The 21,184-nt window shown below is 36.7% G+C and overlaps 1 non-coding gene across 1 annotated transcript; it reads right to left on the bottom strand.

The window, feature by feature from the left end:
• Nucleotides 1-18,990: 18,990 nt before the first annotated feature.
• Nucleotides 18,991-19,094, bottom strand: LOC148565355 (small nucleolar RNA R71). The gene has a single exon (XR_015884271.1). It is a non-coding gene; the product is annotated as a small nucleolar RNA R71 (small nucleolar RNA).
• Nucleotides 19,095-21,184: the final 2,090 nt, after the last annotated feature.

The following is a 21,184-nucleotide window of genomic DNA, read 5'->3' as shown; positions in this document are numbered from 1 at the left end:
GAGCCAGTTTTGTGCACCACTCGGGTCTTTTGCACTTCTTCTTGCAAGCTTAGCACTTGTTGTGTGAGAAAGTGCAGCTTCTGGGTTAAAGACTCACTTTGCTTAGGAGGGTCTGATTCAGTGGACACTGTCTTGACCTCTCCCTTCATTAAAGTTTCACTAGATGAGTATAGATGCTGATTGCTGGCAACTGTCTCAATGATTTCTTGAGCTTTCTTAATTGTCTTTCTCATGTGGATTGAACCACCAGCAGAATGGTCTAAGGACATCTTAGCCATATCTGTGAGTCTGTAGTAGAAGATGTCTAACTTTACCCATTCTGAAAATATTTCAGTAGGCCATTTCTATAGCATCATCCTGTATCTTCCCCAAGCATCATAAAGAGACTCATTAACTGGGTTAGCTTAACTAGTAGAAAGTATTGATTCAAGAACTAGGTTAGCTTTGAATGTCCAGTCTTTACTGGGTTAGCTTCTTTGGTAGAAAGTATTGATTCAAGAACTTATCCACCAGCTGACTCCATGTTTTCAAGCTTGATTTGGGTTGATTATCCGACCACGTCTTTGCTTGGCCTTTCACAGTAAATGGAAAGAGCAACAACCTGTAGACATCCTGGTCTACTCCGCTAGTTCTTACTGTGTCAGCTTTCTGCAAGAATTCAGCAAGGAATTTTGCGGGCTCTGCTTGTGGAAGTCCCTGAAACTGGCAGTTTCGCTGCATTAGAAAGATCAACTCTAGGTTGAGCTCAAAATGAGCTACTCCAATAGGAGGTATACTAATACTCCTTCCATAGAATTCAGGAGTGGGAGCTGTATAAGACTCCAAAGTTTTTCTGGGTTGTGCCTCTCCCTCTAGATCTATAGTGCATTCTTTCTGTTCCTGCATACACAGACAAGAGACAAAGAAAACTGGGAGTCTCTACGTTAGAGTATGGAGAGCTCCCAATGAGATACCCAAAAAGAAACAATTTTTTTTTGAAATTTGAAATTAAATAAAATAAAAATAGAAAACTAAAAATAAATTAGAAATTTTGAAAAAAATAATAAAAGAAAAGATTAAGAAAAGATATGACAACCACTTAACTAACAAGATTAAAAATTAAAAAGGATATTTTCAAAAATTAGAGAGAAAAAGTCAAATAAAGATTCAGAGATTCAAAAATTTTTTTAAAAGAAAGTGAAGATTTAAAATTTAGAAGTTTAAAATTAAAAAAGAAGATAAGATAAGGAAGTTTTAAAATTTTTAAATTTAAAAGAAAGATAAGGTAAAGATTTGAAAAGATTCGGAAAGAGAAGATTAAACTTTACTAACAAGAAAACACCAAACTTTTAAAATTTAAAATAAAACAAACAATTAAATAATAAAGATTTGAAAATAAAGATAAAAGATTTGATTTGAAATTTTTTGAAATTTAAAAAAAAAAAGTAAAGAGTCAATCAAAGATTTGAAAAATTAAATTAGAAAAGAGAAAGTCAAACAAGATAAGATAAGATTTTAAAATTTAAGACAAAAGATTTAATTTTGAACATTTGAAATTAAAAAGAAGAGGATGTCAAAGAAAGATTTTGAAAATTTAAATTTGAAAGAATAAGTCAAACAAGATAAGATAAGAGTTTAAAAAATTTAAAGTTTGAAATTTGAAATTTGAATTTTGAAATTTGAAATTTGAATTTTGAAAATTGAATTTGAATTTGGATAAGATAAGATTTTAAAATTTGAATTTTAAATTTTGAATTTGAATTTAAAACAAGATAAGATAAGATTTTTTTTTGAAATTCAAAGAAAGAAAAGATAAGATAAGATTTTTGAGATTTGAAATTTTGAAATTCGAAAAATTAAAAAGACAAATACTAAAAGACACCAAACTTAAAATTTTTAAAATCAAATGACACAACTTTTGAAAATTTGGGAGGAAAAACACAAAAGGACACCAAACTTCAAAATTTTAAGATCAAACCAAGAAAAATACCAAGAACAACAAGAATATGAAGAAGGGAAAATAAGAACACCTTCAAAAATTTAAAGAAAAATATAAAAACAGAGGGGACACCAAACTTAAAAACTAACACAAGACTCAAACAAAAGACAAAGAATACTAAAGAAAAGAAAAAAGGTTTTGAAAAATTTTTGAAAAAGAAAACGAAAGATACAAGCAAAAGAGCAAATAAACCATAAAGAATACCTAATGTAAGCAACAAGATAGTCCGGTAGTTTGTCAAACTCGAACAATCCCCATCAACGGCGCTAAAAACTTGGTGCACGAAATTGACTCCGCAATATTCACACAGATAGACCGGCAAGTGCACCGGGTCATCCAAGTAATACCTCAGGTGAGTGAGGGTCGATCCCACGGAGATTATTGGTTTGAACAAGTAATGGCTATCTTGTAGATCTTAGTCAGGCAGATATAAAGTATAGTTGTTGTGGAAAAGCGCATAAAAGCATAATTAATAAAGTGTTATTGGATAGATGTAAAATCAATTGATAAGAGAATGGTTGAGGCTTCGGAGACACTTCCTCCTTTTGGATCAACCTTTCTCACTGTCAACTACAACTTCTGATGATTCACTCCATGGTAGACTGTAAGTGATTAACACTAGGTCAGTGGTCATTAATCTCCTCCGCTTCAGATCAAACGCCAGGTTAGTGGTCATCCAATCTGAATGGGGGTGAAGCTCCTGCAGTCCATTTCCTTGGTGATCCTACTCAAAGCGCCACAGAAAAGGTCGGATCTTCCGGATCAAAGAATGCTGCTCCATTGATTCTAGCCTATACCACAAAGGTCCTAATCGCCCCGTACCTCGGCGGAACTAATGTCTCCAAGTCCCCAACGAAGTCGTGGATTAGCCGTCTAAGAAATGTATAATCAAGCTTGTGGTTCAGTACTATCCCGTCAAGGACTCGCAAGAATCCATGTAGAATAGGGATGACGATCAAGTTGCACTCCTAATTCATTAGGATGAAGGACGAAGATACATCTTAGAATGGAATCAAGCATAGATTGAAATAGAATAGTGATATTATTAATCCATAAGAATCAGCAGAGCTCCTAACCTTAACCTAAGAGGTTAGTGACTCATAGCTTACACAAAAGTAATGAAAGGTTCGAATGGGCAAAGATCTCTAACAAGGGTGATCTTTGTTCTATATATACTAGTCTAGCAACTAAGGATTATAGAAATAGGATAAACTAGGTTGATAGTGCAAAAATCCACTTCTAGGGCCCACTTGGTGTGTGTTTAGGCTGAGCTAAGGATGACTCCACGAGCTAGTACCCTTCTTGGGCACCAGCTGCTCCCTTTTGGGTGTCCAATACCAGGAATAGGGTTGGGAGCAGGCGTTGAACGCCAGTTTTAGGCCTTCATTTCCAGAGCAAAGTATAGACTACTATATATTTTTGGAAAGCGCTTGATGTTAGCTTTGCATAGTCATTGAGAGCGCGGCATTTGGACTTTTGTAGCTCCAGAAATGCTCCTTCAAGTGCATGGAGGTCAGAATCTGACAACATCTGTAGTCCTTTTTCTGTCTCTGAATCAGACTTTTCCAAAGCTCTTCAATTTTAGTTAGAAAATACCTGAAATCATCATAAAACACACAAACTCAAATTTGAATCCAAAAATGTGAATTTTGCACTAAAACCTATGAAAATATAATAAAACTTAAACAAAACATAACAAAAACTATATGAGAATGATGCCAAAAAGCGTATAAAATATCCGTTCATCAGTCACTTGATTCCAATTAGAGGGTTAAGTTCGAATCTAGTTTATATGCCACAGAAATCCTAATTACCCAAATATAAGAGGATTATATGTCACATATCCCATTAAGTCCAGATAATTAGTGATCTAGGAGAATGTGTTTTAAAGCTGTTGTTCAAGCAAAGGGCTTTTCCAAGTTTTACAAGAACTCAATTAGAATAAGGGTCATACTTCCGTTCCACCCAGATTCATAAGATAAAGAACGAAAACAATTCTTGAAATTGAAATTAATAAAATTAAAATAGAACAGTAATAGTATTAATCCATAGAATAAACAGAGCTCCTAACCTTAACAGTGGAGGTTTAGTTGCTCACGGTTCAGAGAGAAAACTAGGGTTCTGTAAAACTATAAAGTGGGGAATAAGGTAAGAGAGAAGAGAAGAGCCCGAAGGGCTGATTTTTTTCCCTTTTATATCTAATCCTAATTAAATGTAAAATATATTTTCTAAAACTAAATAATATCATTTCCTATTTATAAATAAATTAAAGTTTTAGTCAAAATCAAATAGGATCTTCGTTGGTTGCTTGATTGAGCGTAGGGACCATTGCTTCTCATTAAGCTGGCGCCTAACTTCAAGATTCTGAAGTTAGACTTGGAGTGGGCAGCAAGGAATTGGGGCGTTTCCGTGGTCTTGGCGCCTAACTTGGAGAATCCCAAGTTAGGCGCCACCAATACAGCACCTGGTTCAACGTACATTCTTCTTTTGGCGCCTAACTTGAGAAACTTGAAGTTAGGTGCCAGTATGGCCGAATTGCTTGAGAAGAAGTGTATACTATTACACATCATTGGAAAGCTCTAAAAGTTAGCTTTCCAATGCCACTAGAATCACGTCAATTGGACCTCTGTAGCTTGAGATATTCTTGTTGGAGGGCAAGAAGGTCAGAGTTGATAGCATCATTCACTTTCTTCTCTTTTTTTATAGAAACTCCGTCAAATCCATCCGAATGCTACCTAAAATAAACAAAATTTCACACAACTCAAAGTAGCATCCATAGTGGCTAAAAGATATTTAAATCTTGATTAAACTCAACAATTTGAATGCAAATTCACTAGGAAAAGATAGAAAAGATGCTCACGCATCACAATACCAAACTTGAATTGTTGCTTGACCTCAAGCAACCAAAACTAATATAGGCTTAGGATGTGAATTTGCATGAGAGGTGAGTGTTCAATTAAGCTCCTATATCTTCTTAAAGTGGGGTTTATACACTACAATCCTGAATAGTTTTGGCATCTCATTATCCTTTAAATCAGAGGAATGTCACTGTCATTTGGAATGAGAATCCAGATAATATTATGAATTCTCTGGCCTTTATACCTTGGGTTAATCCTTGAACACAACAAAATATCTTTCATTCTCTTTTCTTTGGTTGTTTGCACCTTGAGCCTAGTGATGAGTCCATATTTGACGATATACTTTTGTGTTTTCTCCCTAAATTGAGATTAATTATGAAAACGTGCTATTTTGTGCTTAATTTAACCAATTTTATTTCACTTTCATTCCATTCAATGCCTTGATATGTTTGTCGAGTGATTTCAGATTCATAAGGCAAGTATTGGATGGAAGAAGTGAAGAGAAAGGCATGCAAAGTGGAGAATTTATGGAAAAACAAGGATTTGGAGTGCTTAGAGCGACGCGCACGAGTGACAGACGCACACGCGTGAAGAGGTGCATCGTCGAAGGTGACGCGTACGCATGACGTGATGCATACACGTGGAAAGAAAACTCCAAACGACGTGTATGCGTGACCTAGGTGTACGCGTCACAGCCAGCATGTGACCTCATTAATGCAAATCGCTGGGGTGATTTCTAGGCCTCCAGAGCCTAGTTTTGGGACTCTCTGAAGCTGATTCTTGCTATATCAAAGGAGACCTCATTCCATGTGAAGAGGTGTGGAGGGGAGGGGGGCGGGGAGAAATTAGGGTTAGTTTAGCATTTTGTAGGTTGTTTTCTAGAGAGAGAAGCTCTCCCTTCTCTCTAGAACCTAAGGTTTTTAGTTTAATTTCTTTGTAATTTCAACTTTTAATTCTTGTTTTCATCTAGTTTCTTCTACTTTTCTTTGTTCTATTGTCTTAATTTCCTTAGTTTATCTTGTTAATTTCTCATTTTGGTTATTTTTATGTTTAAGCACACTCTTGTTATTTTAATTTATATTTAATGCAATTTATGTTTTCATGTCATTTATTGCTTAATTGAGTTATTATCTTTACTTTCCTTGCTTAGTAGTTGTAGCATTTATCATTTCTTGTTATTTTATCACACTTTCTTTTCATGCCCACCAAGTGTTTGATAAAATGCTTGGTGCGGTTTTTGCCTAGTTTTTCCCACTCTTGGTTGGGAAATTAGGTGATTAGGTGAACTTGAGTGGTGGATGTCCATTTCACATTGTGTGAGGATTGTTAATTGATTTGGTTTCCACTAACACTAAGCCTTCCATTAATAGAGTTAGTAAGGACTTGTGGATTGGGATCAATTATGCCCTTTTGACTAATTCTCGATGTTAGGATTGACTAATTGGGATTAATTCCACACAATTACCATGTTTGTGGTCCGTAACTAGAATAGGAATCCTTAGTTTCCCACTTCCTACCAAGAGCTCTTTTTAGTATTTGAATTCCCTTTTTGTCATTTAATTTCCATTTTCATTGCTTTTACTTGTTTTTATTTAATTTCATGCTTGTTTCATTTATTGCCATTTTAATTCTTGCCTCTTTCAACCAAAACCCAAAAATTTTCCCATAGCCAATAATATGTACATTTCATTGCAACTTCTAAGGAAGACGACCCAGGAGTTAAATACTCTCGGTTTATTTATTGTGTTTTGATTGTGACTATCTTTTGATTTAAATTTGACGTTGAGAGTTAGTTGTTGATTTGGCTATACTTGCAATGAAGAGATCCTATTTTGAGAAATTCTAGATCATCACTAAATTTTCTCTTCTTTCAAATTTTTGGCGCTGTTGCCGGAGAGTTGCAATGGTGTTGTTATTGGCTATTGTGCATATTGTGAATATTGTGAATAGCTTATTTTTGGTTGATTTTACATATGTTGCTTGCTTTATTTTTGGCTATTGTGAATATGTTGATATGTCAATATCTTGCTTTTTGTTTGCTATTGTGAATGTGTTGATATTGTGAATATGTTTTTCTTGTTTGGAGCTCATAGCTTGTTGGACACTCCATCCAAGCTTGGTGCAATCAATTGGGAATTTTGGAGATTCAAGCATTGTTGGAAGCTCCAAGATGACTATAAGCACAAGTCTCCATTAGAGCTTTCCATAAGTCCAACTTAAGGACATTAAACCAAAGTGCTAGGTGGGAGACACCCTACCATGGTAACATTGTTCTTACCCTTTCCTTGTTTATAGTTTTGGTTTATTGCATGTTTGCTTGTTTTGGTTAGCTTAGAATTAGTTTAATTTTGAGAATTGTTAGGTTAATTCTGTATGGATCATGAATTTATGGGTTTTTGAATGTTTTTGGGTTGAGCTTTTGTCGAGTTAAGGCTTATAGCCTTAGATTTTGAAGAAATTTTTTTGGGAAAAATAGGGCATGTGCGTGCTGTGCGTACGCACACAAGCTTTTATGCCCTCTATTGGGAGCGCTTGCACGCTTTGTGCGTGCCCATTCCCTTGTGTTTTGTGACCTGTGCGTGCGTACGCCCCTGTGCTTATGCACGCAACCATCCTTTTGCACACTCTATGCGTACGCACTGCCTTGTGCATATGCACACCCCCTTACACCCACTCTGTTGGGAGCGCTAGCACAGCCTGCACGCATGAACCCATACCCCTATTAGCTCCTGTGCGCGCGCACGGACCTGTGTGCGCGCGCACGGACCTGTGTGCGCATGCACACATGATCCTTTACCGACAAAAAAAAAAAAACAAAAAGAAAAAAAAAATTTGCCTTTCTGTGCGTGGGCATACGTCCATTCAAGGCCTCTGCCCATGGCGTTCGCACACACAGTGCGAATGCACAACTCTACAATTTTGCACATCTGCGCGTACGCGTCCCTTACGCGTATGCGTCATCTTCCATTTTCTCTCATCCACGCGGACGCGTCCTTCACGCATACACGTCGATCCCCTTTTCGCCCGCACCACGCGCACGCGCCCCTCACGTGTACGTGTGACACCTTGTGTGTGCACACAGCCCTGTGTGTATGCACGCCCCTGTTTTGTCACCACTATACTTCTCTTCTTCTCTTCTCTCTATCTCTTCGTTTCTTTTCTCTTTCTCTCTTTTATCCCCTTTCACCCTATTTTCTGCTTTTTCTTGTTCATTTTGTTTGCGTCTCACTTTTATTTTAGTAATTATATTTGTTTTGGTTTTGTTGTTTGTTAATTGAATAAATTGTAAGTGTTTGATTGATGTTGATGGGGTTGCTTCTTGCTTAAATTTTGGTTCAATTTTTAATGAATATGTGCACTGAGCATTAGGTCTTTGCTTGATTGCCTATTTTAATTTTGAGTTTGATTCATATGTTGTCGCGACCATGTGGGTTAGACTATATCCTTTTGTGGCATTTTGAATTGTGCACTTTTACTTTCGTGAATTGAGTTGAATTGCTTGTTCACCATGATTTTAAAATCAATACATGCACATTACAAGGCACATGTTTGTTTTTAATGCTTTGCATTTGTTTGAGTGACTTGACTTAATTCTTATCTAGCTTGTCACTTTTTGCAACAAGTACCTTTATTATGTGACTATTGCATTATATGTCATGATGAATAAGTAGTTTTCTCTTCATCATGGAATCGGTTATTGTTGATTGTGCCATTTTACATTCATGTTGCACTTTCACTTGCACAACTTCACTATCCAATATCAAATGTTCAATTCATTTTAGTTGTGGCTATCTAGGTTTGTTTGTGTCCTATCTCTTATTTTTCTTCACTTGTATCCTAGGCCACTTAATTGAGTAACACATGTGTTTCTTTTGCTTGTGTGGTTGCCATTTTACCCGGCCAATGTGTATTTTCTAAACCGTGCACACTTAGAATTCACACATTGTGTCTCATTATACCACACTCATATGACTTTTTCCTCAATTCTTGTTTATTTGTTTTCTACAGTAACCTGAGCCCCAGTGCCCACCAACTGAAGGTGGAGCTTCATACCTCTTCACCCCTGGATTGAGTGAGTGCACGGAGGACCGTGCAACGTGTAACAATCCTGATTTTCGAGTACATGAGATCTTTTTTGAAAGTACGGATTTCTCCAGAAGATCAGTAAAGGGAACACCTCTGCTATATCATCAAGCATCTCAATCCTAATTATCATTATGTCATCCATAAGCTAGAACCTCCTCTGAGGCAAGCTCGATAATGCAATCGCGAAGAACCTAGTTTTTGAACCGTATCGGTTGGCAGTTTTGATTCTGATTTTCGTAAATAGTCTCTGTTTGATGAACCGGACTCGATTCATGAGAGGAGAGAGATAATAGTATAATATTATCATTATATTAGTATTAGAAAATGCTTGAATGATATTATAAGGTTACCTGGTCTGTTTTTGTTAAAAACAGAAAATCGGTTTAACCGGGTTTACGGTTTACTGGTGCAGCTTAGAACCAGCACTCTCTGATGAATTTGGCAATGCTAATGCCTCATTATACATGTTCTATTCTCATAATAAATATGTTACTAGTTTCATTTATGCTAGTAGCTCAAAAAATAATTTTTAGAGATGTTTTTACGAGTGTTCCGGTACACCTAGTTTTAGTAGTTGTACACCAGAGATATTTTAATATTATTTTAATCCACCTCCAAGCCAACCAATCACAACTCACCTTACACCCCCAAGACCTCCAAGGCTGTCTCATTTCATCATTTTGGCTGAAAATAACAAGAGAGAAAAGAGAGAAACTTTCATGAACACTTAATCTTCAAAGCTTGATTTCTTCTGAACAAAAACTCAAATCAAAACTCCGATTTCACCAAAATGATCCTCTCTTCTTCCTCTACATAACCATGTAACTTATCAAGGATGGAAATAAGGTGAGATGGCTGTCTCCCTCCCATTTCAATTCGGTTTTCAAGGAAAACCATGCAAAACATGTGTTTTCTTGATGTTCTTCCTTAGGAATCATGCTTAACTTGACTTAAGGGCCAAGAAACGTGAATTTCCAGCAAGTCTAAGGTGAGATATCTCTTCCTAACATACTGAGTGAGATTTGGTCAGTTGAGAGTTTTTGGATTTAAAGTTGTTCTTGATGTGATTTAGGAGGAAAAAGTGCTTAAGGACCACCTGAAAGTTTAACCGAATTAGGAGCAGCAAAACCAGGTAGGGATTGACGAATTTAATCTTGATTGATTGTGTTTGAGTTGTGTGATTATGATATGGTTTGGCTGTGCTTGAAATTGATTGTTTGTATGAGTAATTCTTGTTGAAATTTTGGTGAAAATTTGATGAAATTTGATGAAATTCAAGCTATGAATGTGTGTTCTTGTGGCTGCTGGAAAACGAAAACCTAGAGCTTAAATTGAGGTTCAATTTGTGTTAAAATCATGTAGAAAAGATGGGGTTTTAGTGGCTGGAAATTTATTTTGAATTTTGATAAAAATCGGTTGCTGAAAAGACTGAAAAACGGGTAAAAACAAAGAAAGAATCTGAAGAATATACAAAGAACACGAAGAACACTTTGAGTGTGGTGAAGAACAATGAAGAACACCTTTTAGATCTTAGAAAGGGCAAGGAAGTAAATATTTTGATGTTTGAGGGGTTATTTTGTAATTTCTGAAAGTTAGGGTGGTTAAAGTAGAAATATTAAAAGTTACCGGGGTAAAAAGTTAATTTTAAAGGTTAAAAGGTAAAGGAAAGGTAATTTTCGAAAATTTAATAATAAAATAATAAATAATAATAAAATATTAAATAATAATATTTAATTAAAAATAATATTTTAATAAAAATAATAAAATAATACAGAAAAGGCAGTTTTCTGTAAAAGCTTTAGAAAGACAACTTTAAACGCAGAATCTCATAATTACCTTCATAAAACACTTAGGGAGTGGTAAGAACATATTAGTGAGGCAAAGATAAAAGAAAGATAAAAAGTTGAAGAAAAGATAAAAACTAAAGAAAAGTCTGTAAGGTTTTAATAACAGAAAAACAGACAGAAATTAGTGAACGAACTAGGGCAACATAGTTAGTCCTTGAGTTGCGACTAGGGTTAGGTATTATATGAAAAGTTAAACTGTTTCAGTATAGACTTAATGAACCTATACTTGGGACAGGCGAACTATTCATACCGAAATTTACATAAACTTTAAATACATACGTTAAGCAGAGAAATCAGAGCAGAGTAGAGAAACACAAAAAACAGAGTAACCAGAGTAAAGTAAAGAAATAAAGAGAAAAAGAGTAATATAGATACAGATGAAAAGAGTAAACAGAGAAGAGAAAAAAGATACAGAGAATAGAGTAATTAAAACAGAGTAAAGAGATACAGAGAAAAGAGAAACCAGAACAGAGTAAAAAGATATAAAGAGAAGAGTAATATAATAAAGAGATATTTATATATATTAGATGCTTAATGCAACCCAGAGCTATATTTATATATATATATATTAGTTGCTTAAAGCAACCCAGAGCTATATTTATATATATATTAGTTGCTTGATGCAACCCAGAGCTATATTTAATATATATTAGTTGCTTAATGCAACCCAGAGCTTCTGTAGGGAAACTAAGTTACCTACAGCTATTTTCTGCTTCCCCAGAGCAGATCAGAGTATATATATATTTTCCTGCAGTAAGCAGAGGCTGTCTCAAATGAGCGGCTATTATTATATGCGCATTTATTTAGGAATGGAAAATCGTATTCGGAAAATCGGGATTACTCGTGACCGGATAAATGTCGGGATTGCGGGCAGCCAACCGACACATGAACTCATGGCCTGCGCTAGGGCTAGACATGCATCATTCTTGTCTGCGCATCATTCTCTGTTGCATTCCTTTCTGTGTGTGATCTACTTCTTTACGTTTGTCTGCTCGTATGCTATTTCTGTGTTTTATTTTCTTGTATTCTTTTGTTTGTGTTCTGCTTTTTGTTGTCTCTACTTTCTCTTTCTATCTTTATCTTCTGTTTACTGCTTCGCTATATTATGTTACTCGTCTACTAATCGACCCCAAATAAATGAACGTAACTAATAACCCCGACCCTACTAAGAACTCCCCAGTTCTTACCCCTTCTCTCTCCCTTTCCCCTTCAGATGGAAGTAAGAGTACCTTACCATAGTTCGCTGATGATTGTTCGCAAGAAGAGGATTCTGCTCTAGATAGTCTTCTTAGTCTAGGATGAATATCGTTCTCTGATTATATGTATATACTGTGAGACCAGCCAATGTCTGCACCCCGTTCGTATGCGTACTTTAACCTAAATCCTGTGTACGAGATTCCTATTGTGTGGCTACTTCATGAGGTACCAGAGAGACGTCCTGTGGAAAAGTCTGATCGTGCAGAGGAATAGCAGATGATGTTCTATCTTTTGATGACGTTCCACTTGACTTGAGTTTTGAAGACCTAGAACGTACTTTCCCTCGCTTTAGTAATTTAGAGGGACTAGGTGAGTATAGAGTCTAGGCTAGCCTAGGTGCCAGCTTAGGGACCTCTTGAACAGGTCAGGACCTGGGATGTTGTATGTATATATATGTATATAGATATTATTTAGCTATATCTAGGGGTGTTCTAACTAACAGTCTATATGCTAATAAAGGCTGAATCACCGAATGTTGTCAACTACTTGTGACGTATTTTTGTGTGGTTGTTTATAACTGTTTTATCTATTATTACTTGTGAATTGATTATAAATGATTCTGTCTATTAATCCAAATGTTTTTTAAAAAAATACACCACGCAAATTAACTACGCGTTTAACAACGAATCAGGCTCATATGATAAATAATAGATAATAATTAGGAAGACAAATTGGTAGCGCTCAGTTTCTGGTATGATCTAGACATATTGAAAATTGGGTCGTTACACAACGTTTAAGTGTGGGGGAGGATCCACAAATTTGGGTCATAAATTTTTTTTTCTCAACACTTTGCGTTAAATTCTAGTTTTTAGTAGTTATGTTATTTTGTGAATACTTGTTTATTATTTCATTGCATTCCACTTTGCTTAGTTGCTTGTATATATCTTAGTTGCTTATAGTTTTATTTGCATGTTGCTTGGTAGAGTAAATAAGTTTGGTAAAACAACAAAGAATTTTCAAGAAATCCCTTTTAGGGCGTTCCATTGAATAGATTTGAAAACTTATTTTTTGAACTTGCTTGAAGTATTTTTATGGAACATAGGAAAGAGCTTGAACAAAATACCAAGTGAGATTTGAGCTTTAATTGTGTGGTTGCACATTTTCAACCACAAATTTTGTTCATGTGTGTTATACTCCTTTCATGATTGTGATCTTAGATTTGCTTTAATCTATATGTCCTATATCTGATGTTTTAAATGCATTTAGTATGATTGAGGCCATTTTTGAATTGAACTCACTAACCCATATGGCCAATCCGTATATTTACCTTTGTAAACCACTTTTGAGCCTTTAATTCCCCTTTTGTTCTAATTTTAAGCATATCTTTTACCCTAACCAAAAAACCATTATTTCCATTGACTGTAAATTTGATTAACTTGGGTTTAAGGAGTGTGTGTTAGTCAAGTGTGGGGAGAATTTGTGGGAAACATTGATAGTTAGTTTACTTTGGGTGTTCATTGAGAATATTTGGAAAAATGGGTAAACTCTCATGCATTCATTACTTGAAACATATGCAACTCTCTTTGTTGATAAAAGAAAAATTTTGGTGTATATACCTTTCAAAAAAAAAGAGAGAGAAAGAGAGAAAAAGAAAAGAAAAGAAAAGAAATGACAATAAGGATGTAAATAAAGGATGCATATGTGTGTGAATTGGAAAGAGGATGCATGAGTGAATGTGAGAAAGAGGATAAATGGGTAGTTAGGTTGTTTTGTTATGTATATAGGATGATATAAGATTAGGTGGGATACTTGAGCTAATCAAAGATCCAATCTATTAGCCCACTTAACCATATTAATCCTACCCTTATCCTAACCCCATTACAACCTTTCAAAAACCTCATGATATTTGCATTCATTCATCAAATACTAGTTGATTGTTAGATGACTTGCAAATCTTTGAGAAACATGATTAAAGGAGGATTGAGTGATTAAGCCCTAAACATTGAGCGACTAGAGTGTAAACACATGCGGTGAGGGGTTCAATCACTCGATTCTATGATTCCATCTCATATTGTATCTTCTTGCAAGTTGCTTGTTAGTTTGTGAAAATTTCAAATCAAATCTTTGGACATTGATTATATTGCTATATTTTCTTATCTTGGCCCTAAGTTCCTACATTGGATTGATTGAGATTCTTTTGTTTATTTTTGCCAAACTCAATAGGAACCATAGTATAGATATAGATAGATAGTATTTAGTATAGTTGCATGCATATAAGTAGTGCATTTAATAAATTGCTTCCCCCTTAATCCTTCTCCTTTGATTGTGATTAGCATGAGGACATGCTATTGTTTAAGTGTGGGGGAATTAATGAGTCCATATTTGACGATATATTTTGGTTTGATTTGAGTGGATTTCATCACATAAACCCACATTTATTCATCTAAATAGCATACTTTTGTGTTTTCTCCCTAAATTAAGCTTAATTGTGAAAACATGCTATTTTATGCTTAATTTAACCAATTTTATTCCACTTTCATTCCATTCGATGCCTTGATAAGTTTGTTGAGTGATTTTAGATTCATAAGGCAAGTATTGGATGGAAGAAGTGAAGAGAAAAGCATGCAAAGTGGAGAATTCATGGGAAAACAAGGATTTGGAGTGCTTAGAGCGATGCGCACGCGTGACAGACGCGCACGCGTGAAGAGGTGCATCGTCGAAGGCGACACGTACGTGTGACATGACGCGTACGCCTGGAAAGAAAACTCCAGACGACGCGAATACATGACCCATGCGTACGCATCACGGCCAGCACGTGACCTCATTAATGCAAATCGCTGGGGGTAATTTCTGGGCCTTCAGAGCCCAGTTTCGGGACTCTCTGAAGCTGATTCTTGCCATATCAAAGGAGGCTTCATTCCATGTGAAAGGGGGGGGATAAATTAGGGTTAGTTTAGCATTATGTAGGTTATTTTCTAGAGAGAGAAGCTCCCCCTTCTCTCTAGAACCTAGTGTTTTTAGTTTAATTTCTTTGTAATTTCTACTTTTAATTCTTGTTTTTATCTAGTTTCTTCTACTTTTGTTTGTTCTATTGTCTTAATTTCCTAATTTTATCTTGTTAATTTCTCATTTTGGTTATTTTTATGTTTAAGCACACTCTTGTTATTTTAATTTACATTTAATGCAATTTATGTTTTCATGTCATTTATTGCTTAATTAAGTTGTTATCTTTACTTTCCTTGCTTGGTAGTTGTAGCATTTATTATTTCTTGTTATTTTATCACGCTTTCTTTTCATGCCCACCAAGTGTTTGATAAAATGCTTGGTGGGATTTTTCCCTAGTTTTTCCCACTCTTGGTTGGAAAATTGGGTGATTGGGTGAACTTGAGTGGTGGATGTCCATTCACATTGTGTGAGGATTGTTAATTGATTTGATTTCCACTAACACTAAGTCTTCCATTAATAGAGTTGGTAAGGACTTGTGGTGGGATCAATTATTCCCTTTTGACTAATTCTCGATGTTAGGATTGACTAATTGGGATTAATTTCACACAATTACCGTTTGTGGTCTATAACTAGGATAGGAATTCTTAGTTTCCTACTCATACCAAGAGCTTTTTTTAGTATTTGAATTCCCTTTTTGTCATTTAATTTCCATTTTCATTAGTTTTACTTGCTTTCATTTAATTTCATGCTTGTTTCATTTATTGCCATTTTAATTCTTGCCTCTTTCAACCAAAACCCAAAATTTTCCCAGAGCCAATAATATGTATATTTCATTGCAACTCCTAGGGAAGACGACCCAGGAGTTAAATAGTCTCGGTTTATGATGCCAAGGCATCTTAGGCTAGTTTCACTAGCATTTTTCTGTTAGTTTTAGTTGTTTTATGCACTTTCTTGAGCTTAAAGTAACCAAGAATGGTTAAATGAATAACAAAGCAATGAACCATCCAAACAGTATGATTTTTATGCAAATTTCATGAGTTTTTAGTTATATTACTTGAATGCTATGAATGGAAGATTCTCATGAAAATTTGCAAGACTTTGATGCAGTTGTTTGGATGACTTCAGGAAAGAAGAGGCTAGGCCAGGAAGCAACAAAAATCAATAAAGGAAGCTTGAATATCACATGTGGAGTTTAAGTTCCAGTTTAAGCTTAAACTGGAACTTAAACGGCCAAAATCATAAAAGCTGAGGAAAGGGTGAAAGTGGCGTTTAACCTCCAGTTTAACCTTAAACTGGAAGTTAAACGCCAGAAATGGGAAATGCACCAGGGAGCCATTTCCACGTTTAAGCTCCAGTTTAACCTTAAACTGGAGCTTAAACGTGTTCTACCAAGTTTTCTCCTCCAGGGTTGCTTTCTCCATTTCCACGTTTAAGCTCCAGTTTAACCTTAAACTGGAGCTTAAACGTGTTCGACACCTCCAGGGCTACTTTTCTCCATTTCCACGTTTAAGCTCCAGTTTAACCTTAAACTGGAGCTTAAACGTGTTCGACACCTCCAGGGCTACCTTTCTCTATTTCCACGTTTAAGCTCCAGTTTAACCTTAAACTGGAGCTTAAACGTGTTCGACCTCCAGGGCTGCCTTTCCTATCTCCACGTTTAAGCTTCAGTTTAACCTTAAACTGAAGCTTAAACGTGTTCGACCTCCAGGGCTGCTTTTCCTATCTCCACGTTTAAGCTTCAGTTTAACCTTAAACTGAAGCTTAAACGTGTTCGACTACGTTACCCTCCAGGGCTGCCTTCTTCCATTTCCACGTTTAAGCTTCAGTTTAACCTTAAACTGAAGCTTAAACGTGCTTCCACAAAAGGCATCACTGGAAGTGTCTGGCGTTTAAGCTGCAGTTTAAGCTTAAACTGCAACTTAAACGCCACTATTGGAAAAGGTTTCTGGGCCAAAAATATTGCAGTTTAAGTTAGCTTTTGAGCACAAACATTAACTTAAACTTACTCTGGTATGAAACCCAATTGAATATCATGGTTTATGGAATTGGGCCTGAAGAATTGATGAGTCTGGAGCTTTAATTTGTTGAGTCTTGTGTCATTACTTGTTTATCACTAAGTTTGCTCAATGAATGTTACAGAATTGGATCACAGCCTCATCAGGATTATGGATCATAAACCCAAAGCAAAAGGAAAGCAGGGAGAGGCCTCAAAGCCCAAGAAACACAACAGAAGCTCAATATAGAAAGTGTATAAATAGGATAGAATTTAAGTTAGGAGGGACTTTTACCTTTTCATTTTGCTAGTTTTCATACCTTTGTAATTGAATTCAGAGCTATGACTCACTAAACCCCTTTCATTGGGTTAGGGAGCTCTATTGTAATTCAATGAATCAATAATAGTTTTATCTTCTTCTTCAATCTTTTCTCTTGAATTTTGTTAGAAAGCTTCTCGATCTAATTCCATTGGGTAGTTGTCTTGGGAAAGAAACTACCCATAATTGGAATCCTTCGGAACCTTGGGAAAGGAATGGAGGATTCATGCTAGAGAAGCTTTCTCACAGTGAATTGGATTGGGGTTTGGATGGATATTGTGACATGTAATCCTACCAAGTTGTGGTTCATGAAACTGTGTGGTATAATCAGTGATCGAGCATCATCTCTTCTTATGAACATTTAAACCAAGGGATTGGGAATTTGTTCGTTTTTAGAGAGAATTGGTGAGCCAAGGGATTGGGATCCAATCATATAAGATTGCCAAGCAAAATTCAATGAATGCATTGGTTGAGGAAGGAATAAAAATGTTTTGATTCGGAGATCTCAATATCTCCTAACACCCAATGAATTCCCCATTTCTGATTTTCACTTTCTCTTTACATTCTGCAACTCAATTCATGCAATCACCCCCATTCCCTTTTAATTTCAGCAATTTAGCTTCTGCTCTTTAATTCATGCAATTTAAGATTCCGCCATTTCAATTTCTTGTCATTTACGTTTCCCGCCAATTTTACATTCCGCAATTCTCATCTAAGTCTTGATTCCGCTCAACTAGACACACTTCTAATCCGAATTGCTCATTCAACCAATCCTTGTGGGATTCGACCTCACTCTATTGTGAGTTTTTACTTGACGATAACCGGTGCACTTGCCGGAAGGAATTTTGCCGATCGTGCAATTTCCTAAATCGTGGCATAACTAGTTTATGCGCATCAAGTTTATGGCGCCGTTGCCGGGGATTGGTTTTCGATTGACAATTCTCAAATTGGAAGTTAACTAGATTGAGCATTTTTTTTTGTTTTGATTAATTCAGTACAAGTTACTTGTTGAATTTTAATTTCTGCACTCTGTTACATGCTTTCTTTCTTTATGCCTTTAAATTCAAGCAACTAACTCACTGACTCACTAACTGTTTGAATTAATTCCTCAACTGCTCTAACCATACTCTTCCATTAACCAAGAGTATTTCACTTGTTTGTTGCCTGTGCTGTGTTCTTGTATGACAGGTAGGAGAGGAGAGACATCAACTCCTCCATATACCGAACCAGAGAGGACCCTTCATAGACTTAGAAGGGAAGCAAGAGGGAAGAGAGTACTGGGAGAAGAAGAATCTGAAGGAGAATCTGAGGACAATTTTGAGGAAGCTTTAGATCTCAACATGGATAGAGAAGTTCACAACCATGAGAGAGCTGATGGAAACAATGCCATTCCTGAGAGGAGGGTTCTTAGTTCATACATAAACCCAACCTCTGGGAATTGTGGTAGCAGCATTCAGAAACCACCCATTCAGGCCAACAATTTTGAGCTCAAACCACAGCTAATATCACTTGTGGAGAATCATTGTTCATTTGGTGGGAGTGCTAATGAAGACCCAAACCAACATCTCACAAAATTCCTGAGAATTTGCGACACTGTGAAGTCCAATGGAGTCCAGGAAGATGCCTATAAACTGCTTTTGTTCCCATTTTCACTTAGGGACAAGGCAGCTAAGTGGCTGGAATCATTTCCAAGGGGGAGCCTAACAACATGGGACGAGGTGGAAAGCAAGTTTCTGGCACATTTCTACCCCCCACAAAAGGTCAATAGGCTTCGATCTGAGGTTCAGACTTTTAGACAACAAGATGGTGAAACTCTCTACGAGGCATGGGAGAGATTCAAGGATTTGACAAGGAAATGCCCACCAGACATGTTCCATGACTGGGTGCAATTGCATATTTTCTATGATGGACTCTCTTATGAATCAAGGAAGGCTGTAGACCATTCATCAGGAGGTTCATTGAACAGGAAAAAGACTGTGGAAGAAGCCATTGAAGTGATTGAGACAGCGGCTGAGAATGAGTACTACTATGCATCAGAGAGACACAACACTAAGGGAGTCATGGAGCTGAACCATGTTGATACAATTCTAGCCCAAAACAAGGTGTTTGCCAAGCAACTAGCAGAGCTCACCAGGAAATTAGAAACAAAATAAGTGGCTGCAATACACACACAAGATCAAGAGGAAGAAAGCACTGAAGGAGGTGATTGGGAAGAGGCCAATTATGTAGGAAATCAACAAAGGCAACCATATGATCCACATTCCAACACTTACAACCCAGGCTGGAAAAACCACCCAAACTTTGGGTGGGAAAACCAGCAAAACCAACATAACAAGTCCACATACCAAAACTCCAACCAAAGATCATACCAAGCCACACAAAACACTTACTCCCAACCATCATATCATGGCCAAAATAATCAACCTACCCAACCTAATCCGAACCAACAATTTCAAGATCAATTAAACAGGATAGAAGGAATGCTTGCAACCATGAGTCAAGACATAACCGAATTGAAAGCTTTTAAGGAAGAAGTAAATTCTAACCTGCAAAACCAAGGAGCTGCCATCCAGAAGCTAGAAAATCAAATTGTGTATTTGTCTAAGCAAACCCCTGGGACAAGCGTTTCTCATGCTGCCAAGGCTATTGCAAGGGAAGAATGTAAGGCCATAACCCTCAGAAGTGGAAAGAATCTAAAGGAGATCTCAAAGGAAACCACAGAGGATGAAGCAAAGGAAAATGTGAGAGACAAGGAACAAGGACAATCTTTTACACCGTCTGCAACAAAAGAAAAAGAAAAAGAGGTCCTGAAGCCTTATACACCTAAAGCACCATATCCTCAACGTTTGATGAAAAGTGAAAAGGATGGCCAATTCTCCAGGTTCTTGGAGATTTTCAAGAAGCTTCAAATCAACATTCCGTTTGCTGAGGCAATAGAGCAAATGCCACTCTATGCAAAATTCTTAAAGGAATTAATGACCAAGAAGAGAAGTTGGAAAAATGAGGAAACTGTGTTGTTAACTGAAGAATGCAGTGCCATCATTCAGCACAAATTACCTCAGAAATTGAAGGATCCAGGCAGTTTCCAAATCCCCTGCATCATAGGAGAAATCATGGTGGAGAAGGCCTTATGTGACTTAGGGGCCAGTATCAATTTGATGTCTCTAACAATGATGAGAAGAATGAAGATTGAGGAAGCCAAACCAACAAGAATGGCCCTCCAATTGGCAGATCGAACTTTTAAATTCCCTCATGGGATAGTTGAGGATTTGTTGGTGAAAGTGGGAGATTTTATATTTCCTGCTGATTTTGTGGTGTTAGATATGGAGGAAGAAGCCAAAGCTTCAATAATTCTGGGAAGACCCTTCCTGGCTACTGCTGGAGCCATCATAGATGTACAAAAGGGTGAACTCACTCTTAGACTACATGATGAGAAATTGGTGTTTAACGTATTCAAGGCAATGAGCTATCCATCAGAATCACTAAGGGAATGCATGAGGGTGGATGTAGTGGACATTGCAGTACAAGAAACCTTTGAGGAAACAACAAAGGAAGTGGCAGAGGAGGAGTTCACCAAGGACATAGAAGTTAGTGACATCAAGGCTGCTGAAACAACCATGCCAAGCATGCTAGAGATAGTGAAAGAAGAGAAGAAAGCACCAAAACCTGAGCTCAAAGCATTGCCCCCTAATCTCAAGTATGCATACTTGGGTAGTGATGAGAGTCATCCTGTTATCATCAGCTCTGCCCTGAGTCAAGAACAGGAAGAAGAATTGATCAAGGTGCTACAAACTCATCAAGATGCCATTGGATGGACCCTAGCTGATTTGAAAGGGATAAGTTCATCCATATGCATGCATAAAATCTTGTTAGAAGAGGATGCTAGACCCTCCATCCAAGCTCAGAGAAGATTGAATCCCGTCATGAAAGAAGTGGTACAAAAGGAGGTCATGAAGTTAT

Source organism: Arachis ipaensis, chromosome B5, assembly GCF_059453495.1.
Source record: "Arachis ipaensis isolate K30076 ecotype BB chromosome B5, ASM5945349v1, whole genome shotgun sequence".
Taxonomy (NCBI): domain Eukaryota; kingdom Viridiplantae; phylum Streptophyta; class Magnoliopsida; order Fabales; family Fabaceae; genus Arachis; species Arachis ipaensis.
Note: the sequence above shows the minus strand (reverse complement) of the source record. Positions and strands in the feature narration are given on the sequence as shown.